The sequence below is a fragment of the Grampus griseus genome, assembly GCF_964374135.1.
Source record: "Grampus griseus genome assembly, chromosome: 6".
Classification (NCBI taxonomy): Eukaryota; Metazoa; Chordata; class Mammalia; order Artiodactyla; family Delphinidae; genus Grampus; species Grampus griseus.
The window spans coordinates 101,757,675-101,772,725 of record NC_139000.1 but is presented as its reverse complement, the minus strand read 5'-3'; the positions used below and the strand labels follow the sequence as shown (position 1 = coordinate 101,772,725).

General features: G+C 43.4%; 1 pseudogene across 1 annotated transcript; it reads right to left on the bottom strand.

The window, feature by feature from the left end:
- Nucleotides 1-5,699: 5,699 nt before the first annotated feature.
- Nucleotides 5,700-7,704, bottom strand: LOC309824215 (mediator of RNA polymerase II transcription subunit 25-like; annotated as a pseudogene). Its single transcript has one exon. The product of its transcript is annotated as a mediator of RNA polymerase II transcription subunit 25-like (transcript).
- Between the last annotated feature and the right edge of the window lie 7,347 nt (nt 7,705-15,051).

Below are 15,051 nucleotides of genomic sequence, written 5' to 3'. Positions count from 1 at the left end.
TGTGCTCCGCAACGGGAGAGGCCACAGCAGTGAGAGGCCCGCGTACCGCAAAAAAAAAAAAAAAAAAAATCCACACCACACGTGGTGATCTGTGCCTAGCACATCCGAAAACATAGACAGGGTTCATGTGTTAATGTGGTAGAGACAGCTGGCTTAACTAAGAAGCAGAAATCACTTGAATATTTAAACAGAGCTGCCAATCCCAGGTACTGGTTACACAGGGAATGGAAGAGCCCAACAGAGGAAGAACAATGAACTAAACTAGAGATTATCAACAGCTGCTACCGCTGCTGGGGTAAAGGGACTGAGGAAGGCGGTGGTACAGACTGTATTATTGTTTCCGTTTTTATTCACTGCTCTCCCAGGAAGAGGGCCATCCATCCACCCTGCCTCGTTGATATGTGATTTGCTTTGGCTAATAAACGTGAGCAGAAGCGACATAGACTACTTCCAGGAAGAATCACATGACACGAGTAAGACGACAGGCGCGCACAAGGTTTCTAAGAGGTAGGCAGCTTGGTAAAGGAGGAAGCCCTGGGCTTGGAGTCAGGACATCTGCTTTCAATTCCTGGCTCTGCCACTTACTATCTAATCGGCCTTGGGCCAGTCACTGAGGTTTACTCAATGTCAATTTCTTCACTGGAGGAATGGGCTCAATCATGGATTTATAATGGTCTCTCAGCATCCTTTCATCTTGCTGTAATATACCCTGGATCAACCATACATTAACAATTCCTTAAAGGAGAACTTCTTGTCCCTAGATCGAGTACTTTTCTTTCCTGTACGTGTCACTTCGACTAAACATTATTCTTGTCCCGGTACTTACTTACCAAGTGGGATTTTTATTTTTACTCCTAAGAATGAATATTTCCTCCATGAACTAAAGCAGTGCAAAGTCTACTCATTCCAGTTTTTAATAGAACAATTCCATTAGCTGGAAACAAGAGTGTCGGTTTCAGGAGTGACTTAGCAGGTGCAGGAAAAGCATAACACTTAAGGGCCTTGGAGAAATGCAGATCCTTTCAAGTGGTGTTAAGTGTTTTGATGGAGAAATTTTCAAAATGCAGCTGTAATGCACACTTTAAGTCCCTGGCCCCCACTCCAACCACATTTCAAAGTTGCCAGTTGGACTTGTCACCTGCCCTGTCACCACCTTCTTTTCCTATTCTTCAGTGGGAGAAAGATCTTATTTCACTTGAGTTCTACCAACAGGATTTCCTGAGCTAGGATGACCAAGGCCATCTCTGGGAGTTTTAAATCTTACACACCATTGTGATAAAAGTTGGGGTTGGTGGGACTTCCCTGGCGCTCCAGTGGTTAGGACTCCGCAATTTCCCTGCCAAGGGCCTGGGTTCAATCCCTGGTCGGGGAACTAAGATCCCATAAGCCATGCGGCAAGGCCAAAAAAAAAAATTGTGCAAAAAAAATGGGGTTGACAGTGAGGAGTGCCTTTCTGAATGAGCAGCTGTAAGACCAAGAGTTGTGGTGCTTTCCAAATCACCATATCAGTGTAAGTTAGTGATGTGCTTCGAAGTCATCCTGTTAGGTACTTCTTCTAAAGGGTAAAGTCCTGGCATTGGGGGTGGGGGGAAGACCACTCAGAAGAAAGGTAGAGTGGAGTGGAACCCTGGTAAAAGAAGGGAGGCCTCCTACCTGCCTGGTTGAAACAGCCTACGTCCCATCTCTCCTAGGCACTGTCCTGTGATCTCGTACCTAACCTTTTGACCGGTGGCCACACTGACTTCCAAACAAATGGCCATGAGCAGGGCAGGTGGGGGCATCCCTCCATCACCCTCTAACAGGGCCTAGCTTTGTCCTTATGCGTGGCCCTAGGCTTGTTCTCCGTGCTAGCCTTCTGGGTCAGCTGCAGATGGGTAGGATGGTAGAAAGCTTCTTCCAGGTTGAGTGTTTCGGGACAGAACAGTGTCTGATAATCCAGTGTTTGGGCTTCCATGAAAATGGATCTTCCACAGTTTTCCTGGCCTAGCTAAACTTCCCAAACTAATACATACAAAATGAGAACATGGCCTTCCCTACCTTCCCCAAGGAAAAAGGGTGGGACTTGATTCCATTTGTCACATTTTCTCCACTGACAGCCTATGGGATTGTTGCCATTTCTTCTAATTTTTAAAAGTAGTACAGTAAGTCCCCTACATACAAACGAGTTCTGTTCCGAGAGCACGTTCGTAAGTCCGGTTTGTTTGTAAGTCCAACAAAGTTAGCCTAGGTACCCAACTAACACAATCAGCTATATAGTACCATACTGTAATACGGTTATAATACTCTTCACACAAATGATACATAGAAAAACAAACACAAAAAATAAAGAAACATATTTAATCTTACAGTGCAGTACCTTGGAAAGTACAGTAGTACAGTACAACAGCTGGCATCCAGGGGCTGGCATGGAGTGAACAGGCAAGAAGAGTTACTGACTGGAGGAGGGAGAGGAGGTGGGAGATGGTAGAGCTGAAGGATGGTCAGCGATAGGAGAGGGAGGGCAGGCTGCAATGCCACTCACGCCTGACGTTGATGGCGTAGGTTCTGGTTCCTTGCTGGATTCAATTCTATCTACCCTCTTGAAAAAATGATCTAGTGATGTCTGGGTAGTAGCTCTCATCATTGATGACGTGGTAGCACTGGATTGCATTCTGCACGGCTGCTGCTACCTTCGCGTACTGTTCTGTTTGTGGTACACATTCTAAGTCCTGTGCCTTAAAAACCAGCAGTGCCTCCTCAAATAAAGAAAATCCCCTTGCCATTTCCTGTGTTGGGAATCGCTTCAGTTCCTCGGTTACTTCTTCTTCCTCTTGTCTCTCTTTGTCCTTTCTCTGGGCCTCCAATTCCATCAGGTCTTCATTAGTAAGCTCCTCATGTTACACAGCAAGGAGTTCAGTGAAGTCGTCCTCTTGCAGATCTAGCTTGAAATAAAGATACTGTACTACTGTACCCTATACAGTACTGTACAGGAAAGTATACAAAAGCACAACCAGTCGTGGAAGATGCACACACGTGACAATGTACGTCAAACACGTAAACTAACTTACGTGATTGGACATGTGAATGCAAGTTCGCAACTTGAAGGTTCGTATGTAGGGGACTTACTGTACAAGTAATACATGCATCGTGTATTAATTTCCTGTCGATGCTGCAACAAATTACCGCAAATTTTAGTGGCTTAAGACAACACATCTCTATTATCTTCCAGTTCTGCAGGTCAGAAGTTCAAAATGAGTCTTAAGTGTTAAATCAATGTATTGGGATAACTGTGTTCCTTCTGGAGCTGTAGGGGAGAATCCTTTCCCCTGCATTTCCCAGCTTCTAGAAGCCACCTGCATTCATTGGCTCCTGGCCCCTTCCCCCATCTTCAAAGTGTATCACTTCAACCTGTGCTTCCATCGTCCTATCTCCTCTCTGCCTCTTACCCTCTGCCTCCCTCTTATAAGGACCCTTGTGATTACATTGTGCTCATCCTGATTAAGGAGGATAATCGCCCCATCTCAAGAGCCTTAACTTAATCATATCTGCAAAGTCACTTTTGCCGTTAAGGTCACTACTCACAGCTTCCAAGGATTAGGAAATGAACATTTTGAGGATCATTTTTCTACCTAAGACACATAATAAAAAAAAATAATAAATAGTAAAAATAAAAAGTAAAATACCCCCCCCAGATAATTTTAACTGTTCCTATTATTATTTCATCTGCTTGTTTGCTACCGAACTCTAAATAACATGCTTATATATTTCTATTTTTTGATTTATCAACTTTAAAAATGTCTATTGACTCCCTGAATTGAACACTCTCACCTCCCTTCTCTTGCCTCTCAACACTCCCTCACCCCTCCAATTTAGTTATATATTAACTGACTTTGACTTTATTTATTTTAAAAATTTATTTATTTTTGGTTGCATTGGGTCTTCGTTGCTGCGCGGTGGGTGGGCTTCTCACTGCAGTGGCTTCTCTTGTTGCGGAGCACATGCTCTAGGTGCTCGGCCTTAAGTAGTTGTGGCACACAGGCTTACTTGCTCCGCAGCATATGGGATCTTCCCGGACCGGGGCACGAACCCGTGTCCCCTGCATCGGCAGGCAGACTCTCAACCACTGCGCCACCAGGGAAGTCCCGATTTTTATATTTTTAATTGAAGAGTTAAAAATATTTATGTAGTCAATTTATCAATCTTTTCTTTTATGGCTTCTGAATTTTGAGTTTTCCTTAGGAAAAAAATCTTCCCTGCTCTAAAGTTTTAATAGAATTTACCCATGTTTTCTTTTATATTTGTATTTTTTTCTTGTAAATATTTGATCCATTGGGAATTTAGTCTGGTGTACAGTGTGAGCTTTTTGTACAACTTTTCCCTTTCCAAATCTCTTCTTAGTTGTCTGAATACCATTTACTGATATGAGATTTACCTTTATCACATACTAAATTCCCATATATATTTTGGTTAATGTCTGGACTTTCCATTCTGTTGTGTTTATTCATTCATGTCTCAATAGCAAACTATTTTAATTTTTGTGATTTCAATAATACGTTGCAATATTTAGTAGGACAATTCAATGTTCATTTTTTCTTTTTAATTTCAAAAATGTCCTGGCTCTTGCTTTTTTTTTTGGCCACACCAAGCAACTTGCAGGATGTGGGAGCTTAATTCCCCTGGCTCTTGCTTTCTTATTTACATACATACAGTTGAGAATCTGCTTCTCCCAGAGATCTAATATACATAAACAGATGTTTTCATTTTTACTCACTACATTCTCTTTCTTTAGGACTTAGACATTTTAATGTGCTCCTTCCCTTTGATGATAAGGTTTCATCACAGACCCAAACTTACACACCTCTCTTTTTTCCCTATGATGAGTGTATCCTAAGAGCCCCCTTGGACTCTAACATGACCCACTTCTGCCAGGGACCCTGCATCCTCCAATCCGAATTCTATGATTGTCTCAGTTCAGGCTTGAGCTGGACCTTGATGACATAGTCATTCATGCTTTCAGTATTTGTTAGCACCTTCTCAAATATCCAGGAATAGTATGAATTAAATAAGAAATGAATAGCCCTAAAAGAAGAAGATTATGAAACTTTTCAGAAGGAAATATTCCAGTAATTAAAACTCTGTGACACTAGTGAAGACTAATGGAATAAAATATGAGACCTAGAAAAAGACCAACTATATATGAGAACTTGGTTTATGAAATGATGACATTTCAAATCAGATGAGGAAATATATTCAAAAACGGTAGTATTGGGATACAGGCTGAGCTATTTCAACAAAAGCCCCAGAAATACAGTTGCTACTCCACGTGTGGTCTGCACACTGTGGTCCATGATGAGGTAGGTTCTGAAACTGTGTAAGCATTTAGAAACTTTCATAGAAATTTGACCTTGCTGTCACCTGCAAGTGCATGACGGTCTCACTCAACAGAGTGTACTGCAGTATGGATGTTGAGAACACAGGTGTGGTGAAGGTCATGTGACATCTTCGGCGTACTAGTCATGGGCAGTAGGACCCTGTTACAGCGTGTGATATTTTAATTTCAGTTTGAGAAAATGTCATGATTTAAAAACTTTTCAAAACATTAGTAATTATTGATAGTTATAATACTATTTTAAAAATTCATAATTATTTTATTTCTTAACCCAGCCTGTGTGTGTGTGTGTGTGTGTGTGTGAAAAGGAACTTTCTTGGGTGTTGGGGGTTCAGATGAGGTCCATGAGGATATCATCCTCCATGACGCTGGGCTGCAGGCCTGGCTGGGGGACTGGGCCCCAGGGAACCCTGCTGAGCAGCCTCTGACCTGGCAGTGGAGCCCTGGGGGGAAGCTGCGCAGGCCAGGACTGGACGGGCGGCTGGTGCGGTGGGGACAGCAGTGCAGGGGCCCCTGGTGGCCGGAGGTGGTGGAGAGAGGCCTGAGGCGGGGGGACCCCAGTCTAGGGCGGTGGCGGGTTGAAGAGGAGGCTCCGCAGTTGGGGGTCGGCCCCGGGCTTCTGGGGCCAATGGGTGGGTCCGGGAGGGGGTGAGCAGGGGGCCGCTCCAGGAGGGCCTTGTGGGGCGCCTGGGCAGTCCCCTGAGGCTGGGGCTGCGGCGGCCAGAGCTGCTGCTCTAACTTCTGCTGCTGGAGTTGCTTGTGGTTGGTGATGACCTCCCGGATGCCGCTGACAAAGTGTCTCTGGTCTTAGGGGATGAGGCCCGTGAAGACCTTCCTGAATGAGTACGGCAGCATGAGCACACGCACCTCACAGGGGGCCGCGTGGGGAAGCGCACACAGCCAGCGAAGCTGTTGCCCAGGATGTGGTAGAGACCTCGGAGGGAGTCCAGGTCCTTGTTGGTAAAGTGGAAATGGACCATCCCTGAGTCCCACAAAGGGCGCAGGGTGCTCAGCAGCTGCTGGGGGATGGGCTTCATGATCAGCGCTGTCCTCTTTTCAGCTTCTCGCGGTGACTCGGTAGACCTGAGAAGGCAGTGACCGACTCAGCTTGGTGTTGGCATCACAGAGGCAGGTTTGGGCTTCTCCTGCCACTTGGGGACCCCGCTCCAGGCCAGGAGTATGTTGGAGACTGACTGCTGCCCGCCGAGGGCCAGGGTCCCGAGCTGGGCCGGAGAACCGTGCCCGCCCTGAACAGTGCCCCGGGCTGCCCAGTGGGGGGGCCAGGACCGGGCCAGGGGCCACAGTGGAGACCAGGCTGGGCTGCGAAGGGGGGAGGCGGCTTGGGGGCACCGGGAGGCCCGGGCCTGGCTGTAGGGGGGGACCCACTCCTAGAGAGGCTTGCTGAAGAGGGTTGATGGGCGCCGCGAGGGCCCAGCCCAGCCTTCGGGTTCTTGGCGGCCTCCACGGCGCGCTGGGCAGCCACCTGAGCTGCACTCAGGGGACCTGGTACTGCGGGGGGACAGAGGGCAGAGGCTGCTGGGGGGCTGCCAAGAGCGGGGCGCCCGAGGGAGGATCTAGAGGCAGGGGCACGGGAGGCTTTGGCTGGAGGGGGCCTGGGTCCGAGCCACCCCCGACGGGCAGCACGAGCCCCTGCACCAGCACCATGTGCCTCGGGTCCTGGCTCACGTCTGTTGGTGGCTGCAGTGGCTCCAGCCTGGCGGGAGGAGCCGCCTTCTCGAACAGAAGCTGCAGGGCAGGCAGCTTCCAGGGCAACACGATGGAGAAGTAGACTCCTCACTCCCCAGCCTTCTGCACGAGGGTCTCCGCCGTGCACCCGGAGTATGTGTTGCCCTCGACAGCAGGCAGCAGGTAGGGGGGCGAGTTACAGTAAGGAGGCAGAGCCGGTGTGTCTGGCCAGTCTGCTCGGGCATCTTCTTGAAGTCATCGAACAGCTGCAGAGCCCTGCTGACGCCTTCAGCGATGAGGCTGCAGCTCGGGCCCCGCCCACCCCCACCCCCACCCCACCCCCACCCCCACCCCGCCACGAACTTCATGCCATCGAGCCAGACGACAAACCCATAGGCGCTGCTGGTGGGAGCGTGATATTGTACTTAGGACTCGGGAGCGCAGTCCACTCTGTTGAACACCACGAGGCTGTACTGGGTCCCCGCATAGTGTCCCCCGAAGTCCGTCTCGGCAGCAGGACCACCATTAAAATACTTGATGGCCAGGAGCAGGTAGTGCTTGCGGAGGCCCTCGAAGTAGGGCCCCAGGTTGGCTGTGCCCTCAATCGCAAACACCACGTCAGCTACGAGGCCCCCGGCCCAGCCGCCAAGCCAGTTTGAAATTCATAGTTTAACATTATTAGCCCAATGAAATACATTTTTTTTTTTTTTGCGGTTCGCGGGCCTCTCACTGTTGTGGCCTCTCCTGTTGCGGAGCACAGGCTCCGGACGCGCAGGCTCGGCGGCCATGGCTCACGGGCCCAGCCGCTCCGCGGCATGTGGGATCTTCCTGGACTGGGGCACGAACCGGTGTCCCCTGCATCGGCAGGCGGACTCTCAACCACTGTGCCACCAGGGAAGCCCAGAAAAACATTTTTTTATGGTTTATGTGTTTTGTGTCCTAAAACAGCATTGCCTACCTCAAGGTTTTAAAGATTGTCGACTTAGGTTCTTTCCTAAAAGCTTTGCAATTTTTTGTTTTTTCATTTAGATTTATGATACACTTCTAATTTTTGTGATGTGTGAGGTAAGGATTAATGTTCAGTTTTTAAAAATTCAGATATCCTGTCATCCATCACTATTTGTAGAAAAGACTTTCCCTTCTCTGTTGAATTACCTTGGCATGTTTGTGGAAAATAAACTTACCATAGATAAGTGGTTCTACTTCTGGAGTAACTTTCCTGTTCCAGTCATCTTTACGTGGATTCTTTTACAAAAACCACGTTGTCTTAATTATTGTAGCTTTATAGTAAATCATGAAATCAGATCGTTTTCTCCACCTTCACTCTTTTTAAAAATGACTTTTGCTGTTCTAGGTCCATAGGAATTTCCATTACAAATTTTACAATTAGCTTGTCAGTTTCATCCAAAGTGTCTGCAGGAATTTTGATCAGAATTGCATTGAATCTATAAATCAACATGGGCAGAATTAATAATATTGAGTTTTCCAATCCAAAAACATATTATACTGCACCATTTATTTAGGTCTTCTTTAATTTCTTAGAGCAATATTCTATTCTTTTCAGTGAAGAAGTGTTGCATGTCTTCTGTTATGTTTAATGTGCCTAGTTTTATAACATGTCTGTGTTGTTTATTATTATATTTTTTGAAATATAATTTTGGTATCAATATTATGGAGTCAAATAGTAAAACATTTGGAAATTGTCTCCGTTTTTTTATTCATTTCATGTTTTCTAGAGATTTAATTTTATAGTATATTTCAAAAGTATTCTTCCATGAGAGATTGTCCTCCATCACAGATAGAGAAGTACTTGTCTATGGAGATACAGAGTCTAGGTCTGGTCAGTGTCTGAAGTTCTTATCATCTTCCGAGCATTCTTGGGAAGGGGGCAAGAACAGCCAGGGAAGTGCATACCTAACTCTTCTGAAAATGATCTGGAAGTGGCACGTATCAATCCTGCTCACATCTCATGGATCCCGTTTGCTGCAAGGGAGGCTGAGAAGTGTAGCTTTTGGTGGCTGACATGAGTCCAGTAATGGCTGTCATTACGGAAGAAGGGAGGCATGGATGTAAATAAAAACAAAAATAAACAAATGGGACCTAATTAAACTTAAAAGCTTTTGCACAGCAAAGGAAACCATAAACAAAACGAAAAGACAACCTACAGAATGGGAGAAAATATTTGCAAACAAAGTGACTGACAAGGGATTAATCTCCAAAATAGATAAACAGCTCCTGCAGTTCAATATCAAAAAAACAAACAACCCAATCAAAAAATGGGCAGAAGATCTAAATAGACATTTCTCCAAAGAAGACATACAGATGGTCAATAGGCACATGAAAAGATGCTCAACATCACTAATTATTAGAGAAATGAAAATCAAAACTATAATGAGGTATCACCTCACACCAGCCAGAATGGCCATGATAAAAAATCTACAAACAATAAATGCTGGAAAGGGTGTGGAGAAAAGGGAACCTTCTTGCACTGTTGATGGGAATGTAAATTGGTACAGCCACTGTGGAAAACATCATGGAGGTTCCTTAGAAAACTAAAAATAGGGTTACCATATGATCCAGCAGTCTCACTCCTGGGCATATATCTGGAGAAAACCACAATTCAAGAAGATACATGCACCCCAATATTCATTGCAACACTATTTACAATAGCCAGGACATGGAAACAACCTAAATGTCCATAGATACAGGAATGGATAAAGAAGATAAATGGGTAAATGGATAAAGAAGATACACACACACACACACACACACACACACACACACACAATGGAATATTACTCAGCCATAAAAAGAACAAAATAATGCCATCTGCAGCAACATGGATGGACCTAGAGATTGTCATACTGAGTGAAGTACGTCAGACAAAGACAAATATAATATGATATCACTTATATGTGGAATCTAAAAAAAATGGTACACGTGAACTTGTTTACAAAGCAGAAATAGAGTCACAGATGTAGAAAACAAACTTATGTAGAAGGGGAGGGCAGGGATAAATTGGGAGTTTGGGGTTGACATATACAACACTACTATATATAAAACAGATAACTAATAAGGACCTATTGTATAGCACAGGGAACTCTACTCAATATTTTGTAATGATCTATATGAGAACAGAATCTGAAAAAGAGTGGATATATGTATATATATAACTGATTCACTTTGCTATACTCCTGAAACTAACACAACATTATATATTAACTATACTCCAATAAAAATTAAAATAAGAAGTGGGGCATGGATACGGCTATGGTTAGATCTCTGTCACTGTTGATCCTTCTGGATCCCTAAATGTTAATGCTCTCCTCTCTTCCAATGCAGAGAACGTACTCACACCTCCTCAAGTGAGACGCCTCATCCAATTTAATAGCTAGGATATTAAGTTGTTATGCGTACTCCTCCATCAAGTTTAGATATAGCTTCTCATGATCTGATGACCGACTGTGGAGCAGAGTACCATGCACCAGTTACCAATCCCAGGGGAGGAATCTGGGATTCCTGAAGGAATCATAGCAAAGTTCACTACTATGCCAACCAGCAGGAATAGAAGTCCAAACTTCTTCCCATTGCAGCTTGTATCAAAGTGGCCAAGGAAGACAGCACTGGATGAACTAAAGCTTTACTTACACAGAAAGGAGACAGAGTAAGATTAGCTTCAATTGTGTGCCTTAGCGTTCCCTGGCCAGTGGCTTGTTCCTGGCAGTGACACAGGGCAGTTGACCTATACGTACTCTTTTGGTGCTGCAGTTGAAGGAATCTTGTCCCTTCCCTGCAAAGGACAGACATAGCTGTGGGGTTGGCCAGCTGCCATTTGACACACACGCTTTAAGCAGAGACAAAAGAGTACTCATTGAGCATGAAACAAGGAAAGATATTCCCACACAGGGCGATAAGCCCAGCACAGGCTGTGTGGGCCCTTTATCTCTTGGTAGGAAGTGTTTCAGGCCCGAGGCCCATTCTGATGCAGCAGAGCTGGGGCCCAAAGACTGCGTGCATGAGACAGCCCTTCCCAACATGTACAAAACAAAACCCACATTGTCTGTGATCCCACCCAGAGATGCAGTACGAAATGGTAGACTAGGACAAGGACAGCTGCTATAAAAATCCTTATTTGGAAAAGAAAAAACATTGGAAACCCGGCACCCAGTGGTCCATAGCGTTGATCAATTTCTGCAGGACAAGATGTGAAGGCCCCCTGCCCTGGCAGTGGAGTAACTTTTAGGCAAGACTCTGGTTCTGCTCTCTGAGAACAGCTCTCTTGTCCGCTGTTCTCTCTGAAACCTAGTTTTGTAATGAAATTGACACTAGAGAGTCGGGCCACTTAAAGTCTGCGTCATGTTTACAACCTGCTTCCTGCTGGTGCAGGACACACTCAGCTCCTCCTCGAGGGAGGCAGCCCGATGTCTAAAGAAGTCATTGCATCTCTGTCAAAACCTAGGACCTGGTGTCAATGCACGATCTTTTCCATGGTGTGCTGAGGGTGTAATCATCTAGGCCAGGAGGTAGCGCTCACTATCTCTCTCCAGTCTTATTGGCTAGAACTTTTCATGTGTACACACCTGGTTGCAAGAGAACAGGAAATGGAGACTTCAGCTGGGTATATATATATATATATATATATATATATATACCTGGGTATATCCGTATCCTTAGCTAGAACTCAGAAGTCCTGTTTGGAAAGATGTATTGAATAGATGAAGGATGCTCGTGAACAGCTAGTCTGTCTTGGCCACACTCAGGCACGAAGTCTCCCTCCTACACCACTCAGAAACGTGGAACTGAGCACGTTTCCATGACTGATACACACACACATAAATGCACGCACACTTACACAAAGCTTTTGTTGGTGGTAATAGACTACTTGCTTTCAGAAGATGGGTGGCGTTTATGTAACAAAAATAAAATGATAATAGTAGACCTTCTGGTTCTCTAAAGACCCTCAGCCATTTCATTGCATTTCTCAACCTCCCTTCTGCTTTTCTCTTTACTTGCCTCTGTCTGCACTTCAGCATTTCTATTCATTCCTATTCCCAAGTGGTTTAGCTTTTCTTGTGCCCCCTTGACTATTACTAATGCCCTGACAGTCGCACTTTCCACCCAAGTGATATTATTAAAGAATTTTGCTAAAGGAAGTCAGGTCTCCTTTAAAAGGAATTCAAGGGATGTACTAGGACTATAATGTAGAACATGAGAAATATAATGAACTCTGCTGTATGTTGTATAGGAAATGTAGAAAGAGAGCAAATCTTAAGAGTTCTCATCAAAAGAAAAAAATTTTTTCCTATTTCTTTAATTTTGTATCTATATGATATGATGGATGTTCACTAAATTTATTGCCATAATCATTTCATGATGTATGAAAGTCAAATTGTTATACTGTATACCTTAAACTTCTACAGTGCTGTATGTCAATTATATCACAATAAAACTGGAAGAAAAAAGATAAGTTAAAACATGACAACTGAAAAAAATGAATTCAAGGGATATTAAAATTATGATTTTCTTTCATCCTGTTCAGAGTTTGTGTATTGCACAGAAGAGACTGAAAGGGACTAGAAAGGGACTATACTATTATAATAACCTTATAAGGTAGGTCTTATTTTTATTATTTCCATTTTCTAGATAAGGAAACTAAAGCACAGAGAGGGTAAGTTACTTGTGCAAAGCTCACACAGCTAATGATAATAATAATAACAGAGTGCTTACTGTAATCACGGTTCTGAGTGTTTTATACGTAACAATACCATTTAGTTCCCATCTGTGTGATAGATGATGACATGTTCCCCATTTACAGGTGAATAAACTGAGGCCTGGAACAGTTTAGTCAGTTGCTCAAGGTTACACAGCTAGTAACTAAGTGGCAAGGCTGGGATTTGAATCTGGGTCTAGGTCCATGCCTGTAAAATTTGCATTCTTTTATTTCTTTTTAAAAAAATTCTTTCTTTTTTTTTTTTTGTTTAAGAAAAGTTTTTTTGTTTTGAAACTTTACATTTTTAAACATTAATGTTCACAGCCCAAGCTTACATGGTAAACTTAATGAGTTGATCCTCTCAAACAAAGGGGTCCTGGCAGAGATTACCTTTGAGAGTACCAGTATCAGGGATAAGGCCTGGTGAAGGTTCTCTGACTGTGGGGTCATGATGTGTGTTAGGTCGGTGGATTTGAGTTCCACTACAGAATCTAGTTGGGTGCATCTATTCACAGCAGGGTGGAAAGACTCCTAGGAGGTCAGGGTTTGAATTACAGCAACCTGAAAGCTAAGTGAGGTCCCTGCCTGGAAAGTAAACATCGGAATGCTTATTCAAAAAGCAAAGCCTGGATTTGCTGGGCTCTCTCGAGAGATGCCATCGTTATTGAAGGCCTTATACCATCTGGCTCCCTGTGCACAGCAAAACCTAATGATGCTGACAGGTCATGAAAGTTCGCACTAATGGGCTCGTGTTTTATTTATTCAGGTGCTGATTTGACATTTCCCAGCCCCGATGAATCTATGGATTTGGAAGTAACTGGGTCCTCTCTTTCTATACCGTGATGTTATCTCCCAAAATGAAGGAAATGAGAAACAGGAAAGGCCTAGACTCCCTGCAGATAGCTCTCACAGTTTAGGGTAAGAAATCAAATGGTACGAAAAGCATTAGCCAAAATTTAAAACACAAATCATTGGTGTTTAACATGATATATTGCAAAGAAATTTCTGGCACTGAAAGTCTGTCTTTAAGCAACACTTCCACACAGCGCCAAGTAAACAATGTAATAGCATCTGGACTCCTTCTAAATCAAGTATGAAATTATGTATTTCTCCCATGACACAGATGACTCTAAAAGGCAACATTTCCTAAAATTAAAAATGAAGGGTAAATTAAGCAGTGTCTAAGGAAGACTTTCTTGTGATTCTTTTCATTTTAGTTTTTAAAATATCTTTTAAAAAATATCTACTTAAGTAAAATATACATACAGAAGAGTGAAGAAATCATAGATGTTTATTTTGACCCATTTTTACACAAACCCAAATAACCACCACTTAGACCCATATCGAGAATGTCACCATGTCCTCAAAACTTTCTTGCTCTCTTTAAACCCTCCTCTCCAAAATTAATCACTATCCTGACTTCTTTTTAAAATTTTTATTTTAAAATAGAGCACAGATACATAAACTATATCAAACAATTGTCCATAGTACAGAAATATTATAAGGCAGATTCTTGTAACTACCACCCAAGTCAAGGGATAAACCTTGACCAACCACCCAGAACCCACCACATGCCCCATCCTTCAGGAGGGAAGACAGCGGCTTACCTGTATCCAGGTAACATAAAAATCATTTCCATGCTTTGCTTTACAGTTTTGCCACCCAATTGTGTATCCCTAAACAATAAAGTTTAGTGTGGCCTGTTTCTAAAAAATGTCACTTAAGCCACTTTTAATGGAAAGATTTCCCCTCTATCATTATAACTACTTGTGCATTGTATTTGTTGAAGGAACTGGGCCTTGGTCTACACAGAGTTTCCTATATGAAGTAATCTGACTCAAAATTTCAAACCTGAATACGATCAAGCCTGTAGTTCCCAGTCCCAGTTTCTAAGAAATGCAAAGGACAGAGGGATTTGTAAAAATACTCATGGAGATGCACTCAGGAAAGATATCCAGTACAACTTCTGTAGGAAAGTAATGAGAAACGCCTAATTCTTTTTGTTTTGCTTTGTTTTGTTTTTTAGAAAAACCAGTGTTAAAAATACGGAATTGACACCCTACCATCCTTCAAAGGTAGCCAAATTCTTAAAGAATCATTATGAACTCATGTATTTAAACTGCAGTTTAGATTAGGGTGAAAATAATTATGTTAGAATTCAGAAAACAGACTGACATATTGAATACATAAAATGTTTTTCAAATTCTTTCCTCAATTAGTGTATTTTTTTCAGAGAGATAAACTTTCTTATTTATGGATCATTAAAAATATTTTAGTCTTTTTAATC